Raw genomic sequence first — 21,732 nt, forward strand, 5'->3', positions numbered from 1 at the left:
GGTCTTGAACCCGCGGGCTCAGGCAATTCACTCACCTCAGCCTCCCAAAGTGCTGGGATTACAGGCTGAGCCACTGAGCCTGGCTTCCCCTCCCTTTTTTATGCAAGAATTTTAGTTATAAGCCATCAAGATAGATATTTGAAGGTTCTGGAGCCAGAAGGTAGCTTTTTTGGTAAACAGTGAGTGACTCTCAGACAACCTTCTCTGAGCTCAAAATCATTATTTTTATTATTATTTTGAGTTGGAGTTTCACTCTGTTGCCCAGGCTGGAGTGCAGTGGCACACTCACGGCCACCGCAGCTTCCACCTGCTGGGCTCAGGGGATCCTTCTGCCTCAGCCTTCCAAGTAGCTGGAACTACAAGAACATGCCACCTTGCCCAGCTTTTTTTCTTTTTTTTTTTTTATTTATTAGAGATGAGGGCTCACCAAGTTGCCCAGGCTGGTCTGGAACTCGTGGGCTCAGGCAATCCTTTCACCTCGGTCTCCCAAAGTGCTGGGATTATAGGCGTGAGCCACCCCGCCTGGCCTCAAAATCATTATTAAGTCTTCCCTCACTTCTTTCACCTCCCCTCTTCAGTCTTTCCTGTGCTAAACGATAATCCTTATTCCTTTCATCTTTTCTCACTTGCTCTATTTTCTGGCCCCGTGTTGTTTCTGCAGTTTCTATTCAAAGGAGCATTTTCTTTCAGAAAATTTCACAGCTGTTTTCTGTCCAGGGTTGTAGGTAATATGTTAGGCTCCATCTCTTCCACCTAGGTTGTAACACGTTTTCTTATGAGTGTAGATATGTGGTTGGGATGGGTAAAATGCACTGTTGCACTCTCCCACACCATTTTGATTTTCATTCATGGTTCTGTGTCATTTAAAGGTGAATCAACCAGAGAGTCCTTCAACTGGAGATGATCCTGACCTTTAGGAGTGGTAGTGGTCTACATTTTTGTGATGTCTAATGAGGCTACCTTTTTTTTTTTTTTTAGAAAGCTGGAGTTATTGAGAGGACAGAAAAGCTCCCACAGCGGGAAGGGACCTGAAAAGGTTGCCCGAGACTACCTCTTTAAAAACACTTTTTTTTAAGATTGAGGGTTTGTTGTTGTTAGAAAGTAAGCAAACTTATATCTCCCTTTATTTTGACTTGTGCTGATTTGATCTTTTCTTAAACCCTGAGTGAGGACTTCTTCAAAACCAGTTGCCAGCCTTTGTGTTCACAAGGATTTAGTGTATCAAGGCTTCCAGCTCTGCCCCCCTGTTCTTCACCTGTGTATCTGATGGAATAATAGAGTGCTGTGGTGGAAACACCTCCAAAATGTTTCTCTTCTCTTACGCATACATGCAAGCATATGAGCATAACTGTGTTCTAAGGAATAGACGCCTCTATAAGAGGAGCTGTTTCATGCAAATGACCTCCATTGCAGCAAAATTCGGGAAATTTTGAAAGAGGTAGAATTAGTGATTTTTTTTTCTTCTAAGAGGCCTCAAAGCTCTTAAAATAGACCTTAAAAAATCTGGTACTCAGAGCTTTGCCTCTGAAAGCAGACAAATTGCAAACCTGGTGCAGTAAGACTCTCCTTCTCTCTTCTGATCTTTTTCCGTTTTCTCTCTCAACTTATTTTAACATCCCCTTTCATGGTCTTACCTTTCAGAAACTTGATTCAGTCCTTCCTTGCCGGCTCCTGGCAGGAGAAGCAGCAGGGCTTCCGGCCCTAATTTATGGTTTACATTTCTTCTCCATTCCCTCATTTTGCTGTCCCAGTTCTTTACCTCCCAGCATCCTTCTGGCTTTTCCTCCATCAGAAAGGACAGTGTCATGTAGTGACATGTAGCTTTGGAATTTGATGGCATCTGTACCAGCCTAATGATTTGGGCAGAATTTGGGAGTCTGTTTTGCACATGTGCTGCTAAATGAGGAAATAGTGACTTTTTTCTCTTTTAATACCATCTTTCTTTCCCCTGTTCCCCAGCCTTCATTAGCTCTGTTGCTAGGGGAAATGGAGAATTCTTTGTCATGATTAATTCTGGAGTTTTATCCTATAAAGTTACAAAATAGCATTTCAGAGCAAGATGTCAGGGAGTCTCCCTGCAGTTCCCATGGAACAAGTTGACCTTTCAACATCTTTGGGGGGCCATTTGAAGACAGCTAAAGCAATAATTAGGACTAAGCAAAGAAAACTAATTTGGAGCTACAATATTTTAATAAGAAGCTTAAAAAATCAGAATCTACTGATACTTAATAAATAGGAGTTTGAGCTTTGTTCTCTTCTTATTCCTTTTCTTTTTATATTATTTTTTGGTTTTCTCCCCCAGATTAGGGCCTCTCCATTATTTCCCTGGCAGTGGAATGAGGAGCTTGCTGTTGACAGCCTGCTGAAATTCAGGCAGGTGGAGGGAACAGGCGTGGGCTCCCTTCAGGTGCTGCTAAATCTTGGAATTTTCTTCATCTGGGGAAGGGGTAAGTTGGCTTTTTTTTTTTTTGAGTTGGAGTCTCACTCTGCCACCCAGACTGGAGTGCAATGGCACGCTCCTGGCCACTGCAGCCTCGACCTGCTGGGCTCTTGCAATCCTTCCGCCTCAGCCTTCCAAGTAGCTGGAACTACAGGCGTGCACTATCACGCCCAGCTAATTTTTGATTTATTGTAGAGATGAGATCTTGCCAAGTTGCCCAGATGGGTCTTGAACCCACGGGCTCAGGCAATCAACTCACCTCAGCCTCCCAAAGCCCTGGGATTACAGGCTGAGCCACTGAGCCTGGTTAGTTTGCTTTCATTTCTAGATGCATTTGCCTTCACCAAGGAGTCTTTGGGACTAACTGCATTTTCCAGATGACTCTCTCTGAGGATGCAAGGAATGGAAGAAATTTTCTGAACAGTTCTAAAAGCACCTTTATGAGCACTTCAGTGACTCAAGCCAAAGATATGTTGATTTGTCTCCTTAAGATCTTCTCTAGGTGACAGCAGTAACCGCCTCCCAGCCCCTCAACCCCCACCTACCCCTCACCTTGTTCATTTGGGAGGCAGGCAGTTTGATACTGTAGTTAAGATCTTGGCTTTTGGAGTCAGCCCTCTTTTCTGATTTTGGTTCTGCTGTTGATAAGCTCTGTGACCTTGGGAAAGTGGCTTAACTTCTCTGACTTCAGTGTCCTCATCTATAATAGGGGGATAATGATGGTACCAATGATGTGGAGTTGTTTTGAGCCCACCGTCTGGTAAGTATACTTTCTAAATGTTAACTGTAATTGTTATTTTGGGATACTGATAGAAAATCAGTTCAACTTTCTTGGCAAGAGAAAAGAAGGTAGAAAGTTGATAGAAGAACCTTGAAGAAAGATATGGAGTTGAGGGAGGGAAAAAGCACCTAACACAAAGAAAAGTAGGAGAACTCTGGGTACTTTAATGAGTTACCTATTATTTTACTATCTTAGTAAATTCCAGGTACTCCTCTTTGTTAACGTACCAAACTTATTTTTCTTCCAGAAACCCCAAACTGGTTTTACTGATTCCTCAGCAGAGATTTCATAGTCACAGCAGCCACAGTGTCCTCCATTACCAAGTCATCGTCATTTTTACAAAATGTACTTCTGTGTTTCTCCACTTGCATTTTGAAGTGTCTTAAATAAAGTGGACCACACTTGTTAGACGAGGTTCAAGAAGTACATTTGGGGTTGCTATACCTTTGTCCTGACAACGTGTTTATTAGCTTGCTTGTTAATTCCAGGATTGGTGAACTCAAGGCACCTCTGCACCAGCCTGCTCACACCAACACTCATTCTGAAAACTTCCAGAGAGGGACTCAGGTGGCTTGCTCCTTCTCTGGGTATTCCTGGGAAGTCAAAGTGATGAACAGCAGTCCTTCTCAGGGGGCAGAGGGGAAATAACTACTTGCGAACTGATACTCCCCTCCCAACATGTGTGTGTGGGAAAGAATAAATTGTGGGCTGAATGGAGCAGAGCAACAGAGGTTAGAAGTTTCTCAGTGGTTTGAAAAAGCAGCTAAGTACAAACAAAAAATTGGAAGAAAACCTTTGTTAGACAGTTTTTGATTTGCTTTCTCATGAAGATGTTGGATTCTGGGCTTTTGCTCTCCGTATCTGATAATTAGAACACTAAGAAGTTTGTTCTGACAAGCTTTTGCTGTGATGTTGGTGGGAATAAGGAGAGGCATCTGAGGGCTGTGCCGCAGAGGAGCTGTCCATGCTGACTACTTCAGTTCTTGGCAGGGTCGCCATCATACCTGACAGGGCTAGGGGAGGCTGTGAGCAGAAAAGGGGCAAGGCACAGGGCTCAAGAGTACAGGCCTACAGTCACAGGACCCAGGTTCAAAGCCTGGTTTTGCCACTACTAGCTGGGTCTATTAGTTTCCTGCGGCTGCCATAACAAATTAACACATACTTGGTGATTTAAAACACGAGATTTATTTTCTCATAGTTCTGGAGACCAGAAGTCTGAAGTCAGTATTATTGGGTTGAAATTGAGTTGTTGGCAGGGTCGTGCCCCCCTCAGGGCCTCTAGGGCAGAATCTATTCCTTGCTTCTTCTAGCTCTTGGTGGCTAATAGCATTCTTTGGTTTGTGGCCATGTTCCTCCAATTTCCCAGGCTAGTGGCTTCAAATCTCTCTTTCTCTCTTCTGTCTTCACATCACCTTTTTTTCTGTGTCTGTGTCAAGTCTTCCCCAGCCTTTCTTATAAGGACACTTGTAATTGTGTTTAGAGCCTACCCAGATAATCCAGGATAATCATTTTAGATCCTTCCCTTAATAACATCTGCAAAAATGCTTTTTTCTTTTTCTTTTTCTTTTGAGCTGGAGTCTCACTCCGTCGCCCTGGCTGGAGTGCAGTGGCACGCTCACAGCCACCCCAGCATCAACCTGCTGGGCTCTAGCGATCCTTCTGCCTCAGCCTTCCAAGTAGCCGGAACTACAGGTGCTCGCTACCACACCTGGCTAATTTTTTGATTTTATTGTAGAGATGAGGTCTTGCCAAGGTGCCTGGGCTGGTGTTGATCCCACGGGCTCAGGCAATACACTTGCCTCAGCCTCCCAAAGTGCTGGGATTACAGGCTGAGCCACCGGGCCCAGACTCTTTTTTTTTTTTTAATGAAATAAGATCTTGCTATGTTGCCCAGACTGTTCCCAAACTCCTGCGCTCAAGCAAACCTTCCACCTCAGGCTCTCAAGTAGTTGGATTACGTGCTTAGGCCAGCTTCTTTTTTCTTTTTCTTTTCTTTTTTTTGGGGGAGGGGCCCTGAGTCTTACTCTGTTGTCCAGGCTAGAGTGCAAAGCATGCTCATGGCTACAGTAGCCTCAACCTGCTGGGCTCAGGTGATCCTTCTCTCAGCCTTCCAAGTAGCTGGAACTACAGGTGTATGCCACCACACCCGGCTAATTTTTTGATTTATTGTAGAGATGAGGTCTTGCCATGTTGTCCAGGCTGGTCTCAAACCCCTGGGCTCAGGCAGTCCTCTCACCTTGGCCTCTCAAAGTGCTGGGATACAGGCGTGAGTCACTGCATGCTGCTTTTTTTCTATCCCCTGCCCTGCTTTTTTCTTATAAGGTAGCATTTACAGGTTCTAGGGATTAGGATGTGATATCTTTGGGGTACTATTATTCTGCCTACCATACTGAGTAACTTTAGATAAGTGACTTTCACAAATATGAATTTATTTTCTTACCTGTAAAATAAAAATTATCATATCTTCTTTAATTGCCATGAGACTTAAATTTAATCTTACATGTAATATACCAGATATGAGCCGGGCTCAGTGGCTCAGTTTGTAATCCCATGCTTTGGGAGGCTGAGGTGAGTGGATTGCCTGAGCCCGTGGGTTCGAGACTCGCCTAGGCAACCTGGTGAGACCTCATCTCTACAATAAATAAAAAAAAAATTAGCCGGGCGTGGTAGCACGCGCATGTAGTTCCAGCTACTTGAAAGGCTGAGGCAGAAGGATCGTCGGAGCCCAGCAGGTCAAGGCTGCGGTGGCAGGGAGTGTGCCACTGCCTTCTAGCCTGGGCGACAGAGTGAGACTCCAACTCAAAAAAAAAAAAAAAGCCAGATATGTAGTTGTTATGTAGTTGGTATATGTATATTATATATAATATACATATGTAGTTGGTATATGTATATTATATATAATAATATAAGCTGGGCTCGGTGGCTCAGCCTGTAATCCCGTGCTTTGGGAGGCTGAGGTGAGTGGATTGCCTGAGCTCGCGGGTTTGAGACCCACCTGGGCAACTTGGCAAGACCTCATCTCTACAATAAATCAAAAACTAGCCAGGTGTGGTAGCGCACGTCTGTAGTTCCTTCTACTTGGAAGGCTGAGACGCAGGTCGAGGCTGCGGTGGCCGGGAGCGGCCACTGCACTCCAGTCTTGGCAACGGAGTAAGACTCCAACTCAAAAAAATATATATATAGTAATAATATATATTATATTACTGCTATTATTATTTAGCCATCTCCTGTGAAGGGCGAGAGATAGTTCCTTAAGGGTTTATTTGACCTGGGATGGTTCTCCCTCATACCCATCTTGGCTCCCTTTTCCCTGAGACCTTTTGTTGACCACCCACTATGGTCAGCAGGTATCCCCTAGGCCACCCTCTTACTTAGTCCTCTGTTTTCCTTTCTCAGTGCATGGACTGGTCTTTGGGACAGGACCAGTCTCCCTTCAGAAGATGTTAATGACCGAATGCTGTGTCTCCCAAAATTTATATATTGAGGTCCTGACCCCAAGCGTGGCTGTATTTGGAATAAGGAAGTAACTAAGGTTAAATAAGTTCATAAGGATGGGGCCCAGATCCTACAGGGTTAGTGTCCCTGTAATAAAAGACAACAGAGAGCTTGTTTATTCTCTCTCTTTCTCTCTCTGTGTGTGTATACACACCGAGGAAAGACCATGTGACGGCATTGTGAGAAGGCAGCAGCTGTCTACAAGCCATGATGAACGCTCTCACCAAAAGCCAAATTGACTGGAAACTTGAATTTGAATGTCTAGCTTCCAGAATTGTGAGAAAATAAGTTTCTGTTGTTTAAGCCACCAGTCCATGGTGTTTTGTTATGGCAGCTCAAGCAGAGAGTATAACCTGGCTCATACTCACTTGTGCCTGGGCACTTAAGAATAAGCTTAGACTCTGAAATAATTCCTGACTACCCTTCAAAATAGTGTGTTGTGTTGCTGCTTTCCTATGGATAATCATAGCTCCATAATGAAGGATGGAAGAATATTATTTTTACAGTGATATTTAGTATCTGTTAGCTATTAGCCAAAAGGTACGTGTCCCCAGTGAGGCACTGTAAATACATTTTATCTGTTCTATTACCTGCTGTTTCACAAACACATCCCTGAAGCATTTTAATCTTGTTTTTCATACTTGTCTTCAAGTGAAGAATTGTTCTGATTTGCAACTTTGGGGGATAATTACTATGTTCATTAGTTTCTGTTCTTTTCTTCCCCTCCATTTATTTCTGGTTCCTTGAGAAAATTTCCCCCTAAATCTACACTAACAGGAGACAAGTCACTTGATTAAAAGGGTGTTTTATAACACTAATTTCTCTGGTTTCATTCTTATGGTGATGGGAGGGCTGTGTCAGCATCTCCTTAGGTTGGGGTAAAGGTCCCCCTGGTCTGGCTTAGGTGAGTAAGAGGCTTTTGAAGGGGCCTCTGACCTCAGGCAATCTCACAGAATATTTTTTTGTCCTGGGGGTATTCCTGGGCAAGAAGCAGGAGAGGTTCATCTAGTTTCCTTCTCATCGGTGATTCAATCATAGATATTAATCAAGTATGTGTTACTTACAGGACATTGTACACAGCATTGCAGGGGACATGGTTCTTGATTCGGGTGCTCAGTGCATGTGGATTAAATGAAAACATGGCTGGAGAGAGTGGCCTTGGCATTCAGAGAGCCTGTGGGGCCAGGCCAGTGGGCCAGTGCCTGAGTGCTAGGGAATGAAGGGCACTGAAATCTCCCTGGAAGTGTAACAGAATTGGAAATATCCTCTTGAGGGCCATGATGCCTTAGTATTTGAATCTGCAAGAAGAACCAGTAGAGGAGGAAGTTCGTGTTGATGATGATTTCTTTTGCATTTAAATTTTTTCTGGTATTTTGACCTCATGAGCTCCTTCTTCATTTTAGACAAGGGCTATTATGCATGTTTTGTGTAAATGCAGATGTTTTATAAATGTCAAGTTATCATCCAAGACAGTTGAGGGAGGAGATGGAAAAATAGTAATTTGGACAAGTCAGCTTAGGATAAGAAAAGAGGCAGGGATGTATGTGAGTGAGATGCCTGGGAAAAGAACCAAAGAAGGTGAGAAAGTAGAAACCAGAAAGAATTTGAGTTAATCTGGAACAGAATGGGAGCCAAGCTTTGAGAAGTCTGATCTGGGCTAGATACCCAAGGAAAGAACACTAGAAGAATTTCTGTGTGTGATAATGAAGAGGGATAGATGCAGTTAGCTTGGAACAGTGGGGAAAGAGGAGTGTTGGTTGCAGAGAATGGTTTCAACCTGAGTCCCTTTTCTCTGTACTACCTGCATCCCATAGAGCTCTCTGTTATGACATTTGTCATGCTATGTGGTGATTATATGTTTAATTTGCCCCCTTTTTTCTTCTAGAAGGCAGGAGAGGGAGCTTAGTCATCTCTGTATCTTGATTGTTTAACACTGTGTCTAGCACAGGAGAATTGCTGCAAAGATGACTGATGCTTAAGGTTAGGACCCGGGCAAACCAGATGCTAAAGACTGGGAAGTGTGAGGGGTTGGGTGGGGCTGTGGGATTGTGGTGGTGGCAGATAGGTAAGTGGCTTAGGAGGTGAACCAGGATAGAACTGATAAGTGAGTTTTACACAGACTCTCAATCACCTCTCAAGAATTAATTAAATATCCCTCCTATGTCATGTGTTGTGCTAGTTGTGCAGAATGAACGTGGTCTCTGTCATTATAATGCTTAAGATCTAGCAGGGGGAAAGGACAACTGTATGAGAAAGTGTAACGAGTGCTGTGATCAGGGAAGTACAGGTGCTCTGGCAGTACTGAATCTGTTCTAATGGGGAGGGCTGGGGAAGGCCTCCTAGGGGAAGTGGCTTTTTTGTTTTTTGAGTGGGAGTCTCACTCTGTTGCGCAGGCTAGAGTACAGTGGAATGCTCATGGCTACCACAGCCTCGACCTGCTGTACCTAAGCGATGCTTTCACTTCAGCCTTCCAAGTAGCTGGAACTACAGGCATGCACTACCACACCTGGCTTATTTTCTGATTTCTTGTAGAAACAAGGTCTCGCCACATTGCCTAGGCTGGTCTTGAACCCCTGAGCTCAGGCAGTCCCCGCCTCCGCCTCCCAAAGTGCTAGGATTACAGATGTGAGCCACCATGCCTGTTGGGAAGTGTCATTTAAGCTGAAGTCTTTAGGATGAGTAGAAATTTGTTAGATGAACAGGAGGGGAGATGGCATTCCAAATAGAAGGAATGACATGGGCAAAAGCCTGGAGTTGGGAGACAAGGTGTCTTAGAGCATCGGGATAAAAGTTGTACAAGGCCAACTGCAGACAGGGAGAAGAAAGAGATGAAGCTGTGGATGTTGATGGGGCTGGAGGGTGTGGGTATAGAACTTGTCCTTTATTGTGGTGGTCCCGGAAAACCAGGGAAGGATAGGGTCACAATTCATGCTCTGTCTGTAGACTAACTCCTCTAACATTTAATCAAGATGTATACTTGTAATTGGCTGATCTTTCACCTCGGGATCCTTCAACATTGCAGTGAAGTCTTCCCATTTGCTCCAAATCACTGTCTGAGCACGGGGGGCCTGAGGTGTGGTGGAGAGCAGGACCTGAGTCCTTGGTGTTTGCTCTCAGACCCATAGCCCAAGGCAGCACTGCTGAACGTGCAGCTTTCAGGTATCCCTCCTCGGCTGCAGCTCTTCCTGCTCTTACCCTAGAGCCCCTTCACAGCAGCTTAAAATTCTTCAGCCAAGGCACCGTCCTCTGCTCCATGCTCTCTACAAATTGAAAATTTTTATGACAATGTCAAATCAGTGGGAAAAGTTTTCACAAGTAGGATTGAGAATAAAGACCTCTTTGCCTTTTCTCCCTACAAGGGAATTCAAAAAATATAGAAATTCTAAGTTATATGTTAAATATCCTTGGGGTTTCCTTTCCTTCCCTTTTGAAAGTTTTTTCCATTAACCAAAAATCCGACAGAAATGCTTGTGGGAAGATAATTCCTTTTGGCTAGAGCTTATTCTCCACGTTGTGAGCTTTTTAATTTTCTTTCGTTGGTGGTGGGTTGGGACTCAACTGTGCAGTTGCTGGAACTCATCACAAGTCTGTTGCCAGGCAAGTTATCTCTGTGAATCTGTATCTTCCCCGCCCCCCCATACCTACCTAATGAAAGCCAAATTAAATCAATTTTTAATCAAGGAGATGAATGACGAGTTTTTCTTAGAAGAGAAACCTCAAGGCCCCAAAGTACTGGATACAATAAAAAAAAAAGTGAAGTTTTTATTTGCCTGTGTGCCATTAGGCATGGTTTTAATGTCAGGAAAACAGTAGATGCTGTTAAGGTAGTGTTTGAAAAGCTGTCATGTAAGGGAGATGGAGTGTGCTTCTCCTTCTGCCCTTCTTCCTCTCTTTCATAGGTGTGCCTGCCTCTGTGTTCCCAACGTCTTGCCCTGGTACAGAGTAGGTGCTTGGCGATGTCTGAATGAAGGAAAAGGATGGTTTTGAGCAGCACCTTCTTTTTCTCCTGTGGCCTCTTTCTTCTAGCTCCTCGGTCTGCTATTTGTTCATTTCGTCATCCCTTTGTTCATTTACACAGCATACATTTGTTCTTTCTAGGCTGGTGTGGGGGCCAGTGGTAGAGATGAGGCAGAGGGAAGGTTTTCATGAGTTGAGGCTGGTGGGCATGGTCAGAATTCTCTTTTGTCTTCAATACCTATCTTGTCCTTTATTTTGAAAAACAGATTTCCAAGGTGTTATCAACACAAACATCCTTCTCCTGAAAATTGCTGCCTTCTTCTTGCTTTGGTGGAAGCAGATGATTTCCCTTATGGCAAGGGAGGGTGGTGGAGGTAGTAGGGAGGGAGACTCTTCAACTCAGTGGTTGTCCTGGAGTGTGTCCCCATGGGCTGGGAGGAATGGGCTGTGGGGGAACCAAAATTGCCTTGCCTGGGTTTTGATTTCCATTACTGAAGGACTGGCTTTGGGCTCTGGGCTCTCAAGGCCTTGATATTTCCAGAGAACTCACTCAGGCACCAAACCTTCCCTGCAGCCCATGTCCTACCTTGTTACTGCTATTGAATGGGCTCCCTGAGTGCTTCTCCTCCTCTGCAGAGAAAGTGGCTTTTATTGAGGACCTTCAGGAGAGACTCAGGAGACTAGATGTTGGGTATTCCAGAAACCCTGGGCTGAGCAAATGAGAGATTCATTAAAGCTGTTTGCCTCTAGCTTCCTCATTGTGCAGCTCTGCTTGGGTCTGGCCCATTGAAAGCCTGTGGTGGTGGCTCTCACCTGAGAGGTGGGAAGTTGTTATAGCAATTTGGGCATGTGAGTAGGAGCATTAGGGAAGGGAGATATTTACTAGAGAAAATTGACAACAGTTGATGATGCATGGGCAGGGAGTAGAGAGAAAGCAGGGAGGGAGAGGGAGATGTTGAGAGCTCCTGGGTTTCTGGCTTATGCAGTAGAGCTGGGCAGTTCTAGAGGAGGATGAGGTTTGTGGAGGGGAGACCGGAGCTCAGCTTTGAACTTGCCGAGTGTGAAATATACAAGGGGAAAGTGCAGCAGGCACATCCTTTGGGGAGAGGTGGCATGAAGACTGTGCCTAGAATCTTACACTGACTTCCTGTTGGTTATCCACTGGGGTTTTAGGCCACTCCAGATTTTGTTTACTCTTCTATTCAGGGAAATAGAAATTGGGAGTTTGCACAAGCTAATAAACCACTGAACTGCCAGGCAAAGGGATGAGTTTGTAAGCAGTGTTCATGAACTATGGTGGCTCTTATTCAGGTAGCAGGCTTATAACAGGCTTCATTCTCCCTGTCACTATGGGGCAGGTCTGAAAAAGAGAGGGATTCAAGAGATTTGCCAAGACAGTGCAATGAGCTATGTGTTTGAAATCTGTCTAACCTGTCTGGTAAAGAGGGTTCTTGTATATCATCATGTTTATACATGTTGCTCTCCATAAGCCCTTTGCTCCAGCATATACTTGTTGAAATAAATGCATGTTCCTTGTTTCGTGGTTCCAGTTCTTTTTAAAAAGCACTCTTGTCTCTCTGCCTGGGATGCTTTTATCATTGTCTTTGTTTTGGTAGATGCCTTTCCTTTTTTAATCTTCAATGCTCAACTCTTCCAGGAAGTCCTCCCTGACCCCCATCTCCTGATGGAGATGTCTGTTCTCTTCTGCTTCAGAGCCATCTCTGTCAGGGCTCTTTCAACCCAGTCCTTGCTGTAATTACCAATTTACCATCTCTCTCCATGACTGGTCTGGAAGCTCCTGGAAGACAGGACCCCTATTTACTTAGTGTTTGTATCCACAGCACCTGGCACATGTCTAGGAAGAAGCAGGTCTCAACAAATATGTGTTAAAGGATGAATAATCTTCTTGTTGGATGTGTACAACTTTATGTATGTTCCCTAGTAGGCAGTATGAATTTCTTCATCTTTTCATAGAATGTGAGTTTTTGCTCTTTTGGTAGCTTTTCTGAATGGGAGCATGAACAAGGTCTTTGCAAAAACATTTTTTCTGGATTGGCATGACTGCTACTCATCTGGGGTTGAAATGGCTTTGGCGTGAGTGTGGACCTGCAGGTAGAAAGTAAAAGTGTGTCTGGGCATCTTGTTCTTGGGTGCTTTTTACATTTTTGTGAACTACAACCCAAGTATCTGGATTCTCTTTTTTTTTTTTTTTGAGTTGGAGTCTCACTCTGTCGCCCAGACTGGAGTGCAGTGGCCGCTCCCAGCCACCACAACCTCCATCTGCTGGGCTCCAGCGATCCTTCCGCCTCAGCCTTCCAAGTAGCCGGAATTACAGGCGTGCGCTACCACGCCCAGCTAATTTTTTATTTATTGTAGAGATGAGATCTCACCAAGTTGCCCAGGCGGGTCTCGAACCCACGGGCTCAGGCAATCCACTCACCTCAGGCTCCCAAGGCGTGAGATTACAGGCTGAGCCACCGGGCCCGGCTGTATCTGGATTCTTTAAGGCCAGGGTTTGTGCCTAGTTGTTTACGGGAGCGGCTGCCTTCTAGTGTGTTTTCTGCTAGCATTACCAGAGGGTGCAGAGGATGTTTTAAGAAGAGTGGCCACAAGAGGAATCCCTGAGCAGTGAGTCAGGATGCAATAATTGTAAAGAATTGCTTCCTCCTTTGTGGGAGGGCACGCCCTTTAGGCAAAATGGAAGGTGTAGGGAGTGATTGAGTGACAGACAAAAAAGTAAGACCAACAGAGAGGTGAGGTTGTAGTTCTGTAAGGAAATCAGAAAGAACTGGGACCCCTGTTGTTAAGGGTGAGGCGAGGGAGGGCCACTTAGCACCTCTCACACCCTGGTTGCTCTTAAAATGATGTTTTCTTACTTAAGACCCAGTGGGATTGGGTTCAGAGCATCTGCTGCCCAAAATGTAGGCTCCAAATGCTTACTGATCTTGGCTGGATGTGCTCTGCCTTGAGGCAGTTAGTAAGATAGACTGTTTCCAGGATATGTTTACCTGGGCAGGTAGCTGACATGTCATCCCCTTTCAGCAAATCTGGTTTGGTGAGAAGACTGGCTGGCAAACTGTCCCCGTAGAGTCTGCTGTGGCAGGAGAAACTTCCTGGAGTCCTGCTGGCATCCCCATCACAAGCTCATTCACTGGAACCCAGAGTCCCTTTGTAGGTTCCAGTCTGGGACACTGCTGTTGGCTGAGCTGTACCCCTGTCAGTTGCAGGCTGATGACTCCCGGCAGGCTGTGATTTGGTTGTTGGCATCTTGCAGGGCCTCCTGACCCCACCTGCTGTCACAAATCCTGTTGTATACCTCTTGTACACATGCCTGAATGTTTCGTGAAATACCACTCTTTAGAAGAACAGATACCAGATGGGAAAAGTAACTCTCTTGGGTTTATGTGTGCTTTTTTTTTTTAAGTGCACTTTAAAAAATAAATTGTAGCCTAGTTTGGCACTTTTCCATCCTCAGAATGTATTTATTTGTCATGTTCTTGCTGCCCTATGGAGACCAGCAGAACTGTGAAGAGACAGCATCTCATTAGGAGCCTCTAGAAGAAAACCAGGGCTCTTATGGCACTTCCCCAGGGATACAGCTCCTCCCCTTCCACAGACTGCCAAGCCCAGGGCCTGGGAATGACTCCCTAGGGCAGTGTGCTCTGTGCCAGTGTCCAAGAATGGTTAAGGAATTTAATTAAGCAACTAATAGACTAGGGGATGTGTAAAGTTAAAGTGTGATTTTGTTGACATTAAACACAGTTATTTAAGTATCAGTTAATTAGGGCTTTTTAATATTGCTTCTTGAACTCAAGTTTGGTTACTACAGTTGACAAAGATACTTGACAGACTCAAGTTTGGTGTGGAGGCGTGGGGCACAGTTGAATATGGACTTGGAGGAAGGGAAGAAGGAATGCATAATTTATAGCTGCTGAAGTAATTCAGCTGTTTCCCTTGCTGATTGCTCTCCTCCTCTGTACTGCTGAGGCAGTGAATTGTTAATGGGATGGGCTCTTGCTGTGCCAATCAGGGTTGGAGTGAGGCCCCTTTGATTGTTGGGAATAAAACTCTGAGATGGGAAAGGAACACTTTAAACCACACATCCCCTCAACTCCAGATAGAATAGAAGATTTAGGGTGTGCTATCATATGAAGACTGTGTGCTGTTAGGTAGAGGCAGGCACTGAACTGTGGAATATTTGATTGGGTAACGAGGGACAGTGGGGAGGATGCAAGTCAAGGGTAGGATTCAGCTTACAGATCTGCAGACAACTGAGTTGTCCACAGACAGCAGACCTCTCTATGGAGTGGCCGGCAACTCTTTGGGACGTCTCCCTGCCTGAAAAGAGCTGCTTTGTACTCCTGCTAGGGCAGTATCACTATTTGGAATTAAGATGTTTATCTACTTACCTGTTCATCTTTTCTCTCATTCATTCATTTATTTGTTCATCAGCCATACTTTTATTGAGTGTTTGCTATGTGTTAGATCCTGCACCAACTATGACTAGGACAGTGGATGAATACAGAGTCCATGCCCTCAGGGAATTTATATTTTTAATACAGCTTGGTGGCTCTTATGATGGCTGCACAGGGTTGAGGAGTACATGGAGAATCAACAAAATATGACAAATAAAATCCAGCAGAAGAAAAGTGATTACTGACCAAGTTGAGCTTATCTGAGGAATTAATGGTGGTTTTACATTAGAAAGTCTACACATAAACTCGCCACACTAATCAATTAAAGGGAAAACTATGTGATCATCTAAGTAGATGTAGAAAGCACACTTGATAAAACTTAGCATGCGTTCATGATAAAACCTAGCAATTTAGGAAAAGAAGGGAACTTCTTTACCTTGACAATGAATATCTACCAAAAAACTACAGAAAACATCATCTTTTGTTTCTTAAAAATTTAGAAGAAAGATCAATACAATATACCCACATACCCAATTTCCAGTTTTAGCAATTCCCAACTCATGGGCAATCTTATATTTTTTAAATTTTTAGCATGATAAAATATATACAGGATCAAATTTGTCATTACGAGTTTTTTTTTTTTTTTTAAAGAGATAGGCTCTTGCTCTGTCAACCAGGCTGGTCTCAAACTCCTGGGTTCAAGAGAGCCTTCTATCTCAGTTTCCCAAGTAGCTGGGACTACAGGCATATGCTACCATGCCTGGCTTTATTATGACAATTTTTAAGTGTAAAATTTACTGGCATTAATTACATTCACAATGTTGCGCAACTGTCACCACTATCTACTTCTAAAACTTTTGCAACATTCCAAGCAGAAACTCTGTACCTATTCAGCAGTAACTTTCCATTACTCACTCCCTCTCTACCAGCTGCTAACCTCTTATCTACTTTCTATTTCTGTGAATTTGCCTATTCTAGATATTTCATGTAAGTGGAATTGTACAATATGTGTCCTTTTTGTGTCTGGCTTATTTTACTTAGGTAATGTTTTCAAGGGCTGGGCATAGTGGCTTATGCCTGTAGGCCGAGGTGGGAGGATAGCTTGAGATCAGGAGTTCAAGACCTGGGCAAAAAATAAGCATTTACTTACAAAAAAAAAGATAAACATAAGCTGGGTGTGGTGGCACACTGTAGTTCCAGCTACTAGGGAGGCTGAGGTGCCTGAGGCCAAAAGGTTGAGGCTATGGTGAGCCAGGATTGTTCCACTGTACTTTAGTCTAGGCAACAGAGTAAAACCCTAACTCAAAAAAAAAAAAAAGAAAAAAAAAGAAAAAGAAAAAGCTAAAGAATAATGTTTTTAAAGTTTATTTATATTGTAGCATATATCAGAACTTCATTCTTTTTTATGGCTGGATAATATTCCACTAAATGAATATAAAAATACATATACATACACCACATTTCATAAAAATTCATTCCCCAGTTGATGGGTATTTGAGTCATTTTTTTTTTTTTTTTAAGTTGGAGTCTCACTCTGTCTCCCAGACTGGAGTGCAGTAGCCGCTTCCGGCCACCGCAGCCTCGACCTGCTGGGCTCCGGCGATCCTTCCACCTCAGCCTTCCAAGTAGCCGGAATTACAGGCATGCGCTACCATGCCCAGCTGATTTTTTGATTTATTGTAGAGATGAGGTCTCGCTGCCCAGGCAAGTCTTGAACCCGCGGACTCAGGCAATCCACTCACCTCAGCCTCCCAAAGGCGCGGGACTACAGGCTGAGCCACCGAGCCCGACTTGAGTCATTTTTTATCTTTTAGATTTAGTGAGTAATGCTGCTATGAAGATTCACATGCAAGGAATCATATGAGTCAGATATGTGATTTGCAAATATTTTCTCCCATTCTTTGGTTGTTTTTTTTTTTCTTTTTTAAAATGTATTTTATTTTAAAGATGTGGAGTACAATTCCGGATTAGATATATAAGTAGTCATTGTACAGATAAAGGTTGGACTTACCTCTAGTCCCCACTTTGCCTGGTTTGAGATCCGGTATGGTTATCTTTTCATTCTCTCTCTTTTTTGAGTTGAAGTCTCACTCTGTTGCCCAGGCTGGAGTGTGGTGGCACACTCACCGCTATGGCAGCCTCAACCTGCCAGGCTCATGTGATCCTTCTGCCTTAGGCTTCCACTGAAACTATAGGTGCACACTACCATGCCTAGGTAACTTCTTGATTTATTGTAGAGACGAGGTCTCACAATGTTGCCTACGCTGGTCTCAAACTCCCGGGCTCAGGCAATCCTCTTGCCTCTGCCTCTCAAAGTGCTGGGATTATAGGCACCGCTCCTGGCGCGTTCTCTTGATAGTGCCTTTTGATGGACAAAAGTTTTAAATTTTGATATTTATTTATTTGAAGACTAGACAAGTGTAGTTGTAAGATGGGAAGAAAAAGTAGTACAAGGAGTTCAATCTGTAACTGACTATGAACAATCAATTGAGATAACTCATTACCTTAGGACCCAGCCAAAAGTTTTAAATTTTAATTAAGTCCAACTTACCTATTTTTAAAATTACCTGTGATTTTGATGTCATATTTGAGAAACTGTTGTCAAATTCAAGGTCATGAAGATTTTTCCCATAGCTTTACTTCTAAGAATTTTATAGTTGTAGATTTTTTTTTTTTTTGAGTTGGAGTCTCATTCTCTCACCCAGGCTGGAATGCAGTGGCACACTTATGGCCACTATAGCCTTGACCTGGTGAGCTTAGGCGATCCTTCTGCCTCAGCCTTCCAAGTAGCTTGAACCACAGGTTTGTACCACCACACCCGACTAATTTTGATTTATTGTAGAGATGAGGTCTTGTCATATTGCCCAGGCTGGTCTCAAGCCCATGGGCTCAGGAAATCCTCTCGTCTCTGCCTCCCAAAGTGCTGCGTGAGCCACCACACCCTGCTAGTTTTAGTGTTTAAATTTAGGTCTTTGATCTCTTTTTAGTCAATAGCACCCTTGTAAAACTCAATTGACTGTAGATGTGGAGGTTTAATTCTGGTCTTATGATTCTATCCATTGGTTTCATGTCTATCCTGTGCCCATTACCACAATTTAGATCATGCTAACTTTATGGTAAATTTTGAAATTGTACTTGTGAATTATCCAACTTTGTTCTTTTTTTTAAAAAATTTAAGTTTGTTTTTCTTCTTTTTTAGAGATTGGGCTTTGTTCTGTTACCCAGGCTGAAGTACAGTGGCATGATCATAGCCTTTGAAGTTCTGGACGCAAGTGATCCTTCTGCCTCAACTTCCCAAGTACCTGAGATTACAGGCACACACCACCATGCCTGACTAATTAAAAAATTTTTTTTTGCAAATGAGATATTGCAATGATGCCTAGACTGGTCTTGAAATCCTGGCCTCAAGTTATCCTCCTGCCTCAGTTTCCTGAGTAACTGGGATTACAGGCATGAGACACTGGGCCTGGCAATTTTGTTTTTCTCTTCTTGAAGATTGTTTTGGGTATTCAGGGTCCTTTGAAATCCCCTGTGAATTTTATAATGAGTTTTTCCATTTCTGCAGAAAATGCCACTGGAATTTTGATAGAGATTACATTGACTCTGCATATTGCTTTGGGCAGTATTGTCATTTTAGCAATATTAAATCTTTCAATCATGAACTCAAAATGTGTATTTATATATATATTTAAGCAGTGTCTTGTAGTTTTCAGTGTGCAAATCTTTTGCTTTGGTGAAATTTATTCCTAAGTATTTTATTCTTTTTGATGCCACTTTAAATGGAATTACTTTCTTAGTTTCCTTTTTGGATTATTCATTTCTGGTGTATAGAACTACAATTGATTTTTTTTGACCAGGCATGGTTGCTTACGCCTGTAATTCTAGCACCTTGGGAGGCTGAAGTGAAAGGAGCACTTGAGTCCAGGGGTTTGAGACCGCCCTGGTCAACACAGTGACACTCCGTTTCTACCCCCCCCAAAAAGTACAGCTGACTTTTTTGAGTGATGATATTTGTATCCTTCAACTTTACTGAATTTGTTTATTTTTGTTTTTTTTTTGTTTTTTTTGTTTTTTTGTTTTGAGTTGGAGTCTCACTCTGTCGCCCAGGCTGGAGTGCAGTGGCCGCTCCCGGCCACCGCAGCCTCGACCTGCTAGGCTCCAGCGATCCTTCCGCCTCAGCCTTCCGAGTAGCCGGAATTACAGGCATGCGCTACTAGCTTGGTTTTTTTTTTAATTTTTAAAATTTTTTGAGCTGGGCTCAGTGGCTCAGTCTGTAATCCTGCGCCTTTGGGAAGCTGAGGTGAGTGGATTGCCTGAGCCCGCGGGTTCGAGACCCATCTAGGCAACTTGGCGAGACCTCATCTCTACAATAAATCAAAAAATGAGCTGGGTGTGGTAGCGCGCGCCTGTAGTTCCAGCTACTTGGAAGGCTGAGGCAGAAGGATCACTGGAGCCCAGCAGGTCGAGGCTGCGGTGGCCGGCAGCAGCCACTGCACTCCAGTCTGGGTGACAGAATGAGACTCCAACTCAAAAAAAAAAAAATTTTTTTTTGAGTGCTAGGCACAATGCTAGGCAGGGAGGATACAGCAGTAGGCTAGGCAGACAGTTGTCCCTACCCTTGTGGAGCTCCCAGGCAGGTGTCTTTTAGTTGTTATGGGCCTATTAAATAGAGCTTAACTGAGCACCTAGGACAGCTGTTGTGCCGTCCCTACCTCTGATTCCTATTGCTGACTTCTAAAATGCAAGCAAGGTTTGGCAGGACAACGACAGTTCTGCTCATAACTGGGCTCTTAGCAAAGCCCAGGATGGGGAGCCTTGTGACCATGGCAGAGGTGACTCTGAAATGGAGCTGCCGCAGCGGGGAGAACTGTTTCCTAGGCAATACTCTGCTTAATATTTTTAGCATGTGGTCATAGCAGAACTAAATATGGTTTCGGATCTCAAATTGGTAATAAATGTAGACATATTTAGAGTCAGAAACAATGCATTTAAAATCCTCTGCTCCTTAATTGTCCTGCCAAGTGCTGAGTTTAGGTTTCTTTGTTTCTTGGCTACCTACTCAGCCTCCCACCATCTCTTGGAGAAGGCACCCGGATTTTCTCTGAGCGTTAGGTGGGATTGTGAAAGCCGTGAGTTATGGCTCCTTGAGCTGTGTTGAGAGGCATCTGATTTTGTGTTTCTGCCCACGTATGTAAATGTGTATGCTTTAAAATTCATCTCCCTTTCAAGTTTTTAAGGATCTGGTATTATAAATAGTCTTGGGCTCTCAGGCATGTTAAAAATAAAATATGTTTCAGTTGCTGACTTACCTGGAAGACATAGTCAATGCCAACATGGTAGTAGCGAGTCCCGTGCTTGGTGACCCATCCTCGTACTGCTGCTAAGTGCTTCTGTAAGTAAATGCTATTTTCTTGGGGCTACTCAATTAGTTTAAGATGCACCCTAATTGTTGCCTTTCTCATATGATAAAGTTGTAATTTGTGTCTCTAGTTGCCTAGAACAGTATTCATTTTTTGGGCATATTCCTTAAGGGGACTTTCTTTTTATTAATGATGTTGTCTGAGACTAAGATGTGAAAAGCCATATTGTGGGCTGGGCTTGGTGGCTCAGCCTGTAATCCCAGTACTTCGGGATGCTGAGGTGAGTGGATTGCCTGAGCCTGTGGGTTCAAGACCAGCCTGGGAAACTTGGCAAGACCTCGACTCTACAATAAAATAAAAAAATAGCCAGTTGTGGTCATGCGTCTGTAGTTCCGGCTACTTGGAAGACTGAGGTGGAAGGATTGCTGGAGCCCAGAAGGTCGATGCTGGAGTGGCTGTGAGTGTGTGTGCCACTGCACTCCAGCCTGGGTGAAGGGGTGAGACTTCAATTAAAAAAAAAAAAAAAAAGAAACAAAGAAAAGCCATATTGTGAACAGGATATCAGCCATGTGAGGGCAGTGATGGAACCCTTTGTATGGTCTGTTCTGTAGAATGGTTCTCAGTGTGCTCAGGGAACTGAGGTTAATGCTAAAATATCTTTATGTGATACTTGTTTCTAGAGTGTGAATGTTGAATGCTTATAATCCAAAATGGCATAGAATAAGGGTTGGTGTGCTTACCAGTTTGCAAATAGTTGGTTTAGAGCTATGGACTGGAAATCATATCTCCTTCCCTGTTTTAGCCCCATTAAGAGGCTGTGATGTTCTCTGGAAGCTTAGAGACAGCTGGGGAAAGGAAAGATGAACCCTGATCCCACCTCCCTCACTCCCCTGCCTACCATCCCCAGTCTATGGTATGTGGATAGTGTGTGAAATTCCCTGGTGTTCTTTGGGAGTAGGCTACAGAGAAAGCCCATTGTACATACTGTCAGGAGATCCAGTTATTATTTTATTTTATTTTTATTTATTTATTTTTGAGTTGGAGTCTCACTCCGTCGCCCAGACTGGAGTGCGGTGGCCAGAAGCGCAGCCTCGACCTGCTGGGCTCCGGCGAGCCTTCTGCTTCAGCCTTCCAAGTAGCTGTAACTATAGGCACATGCTACCACGCCCGGCTAATTTTTGATTTATTGTAGAGATGAGGTCTCACTAAATTGTCCAGGCGGGTCTCGAACCTGCGGGCTCAGGCAATCCACTCACCTCAGCCTCCCAAAGTGCTGGGATTACA

The 21,732-nt window shown here is 43.8% G+C and overlaps 1 protein-coding gene across 3 annotated transcripts in view; it reads left to right on the forward strand.

Moving 5' to 3' along the window:
- The window catches only part of LOC103262302 (nucleotide exchange factor SIL1), a 175,050-nt gene that overhangs the window by 35,674 nt on the left and 117,644 nt on the right, over window positions 1–21,732 (forward strand). The window contains exon 1 of one of the 3 annotated variants that reach the window (XM_021713302.1): window positions 10,637–10,658. The exons of the other annotated variants lie outside the window; for them this stretch is intronic. The gene's annotated coding sequence lies outside the window, so the exon portion shown is untranslated. Of the gene's footprint in view, window positions 1–10,636; window positions 10,659–21,732 lie in introns of those variants that run through there. 3 annotated transcript variants of the gene reach the window in all.

Source organism: Carlito syrichta, unplaced genomic scaffold (genome assembly GCF_000164805.1).
Source record: "Carlito syrichta isolate Samal-C Ts95f unplaced genomic scaffold, Tarsius_syrichta-2.0.1 Scaffold304440, whole genome shotgun sequence".
NCBI classification, from domain to species: Eukaryota; Metazoa; Chordata; class Mammalia; order Primates; family Tarsiidae; genus Carlito; species Carlito syrichta.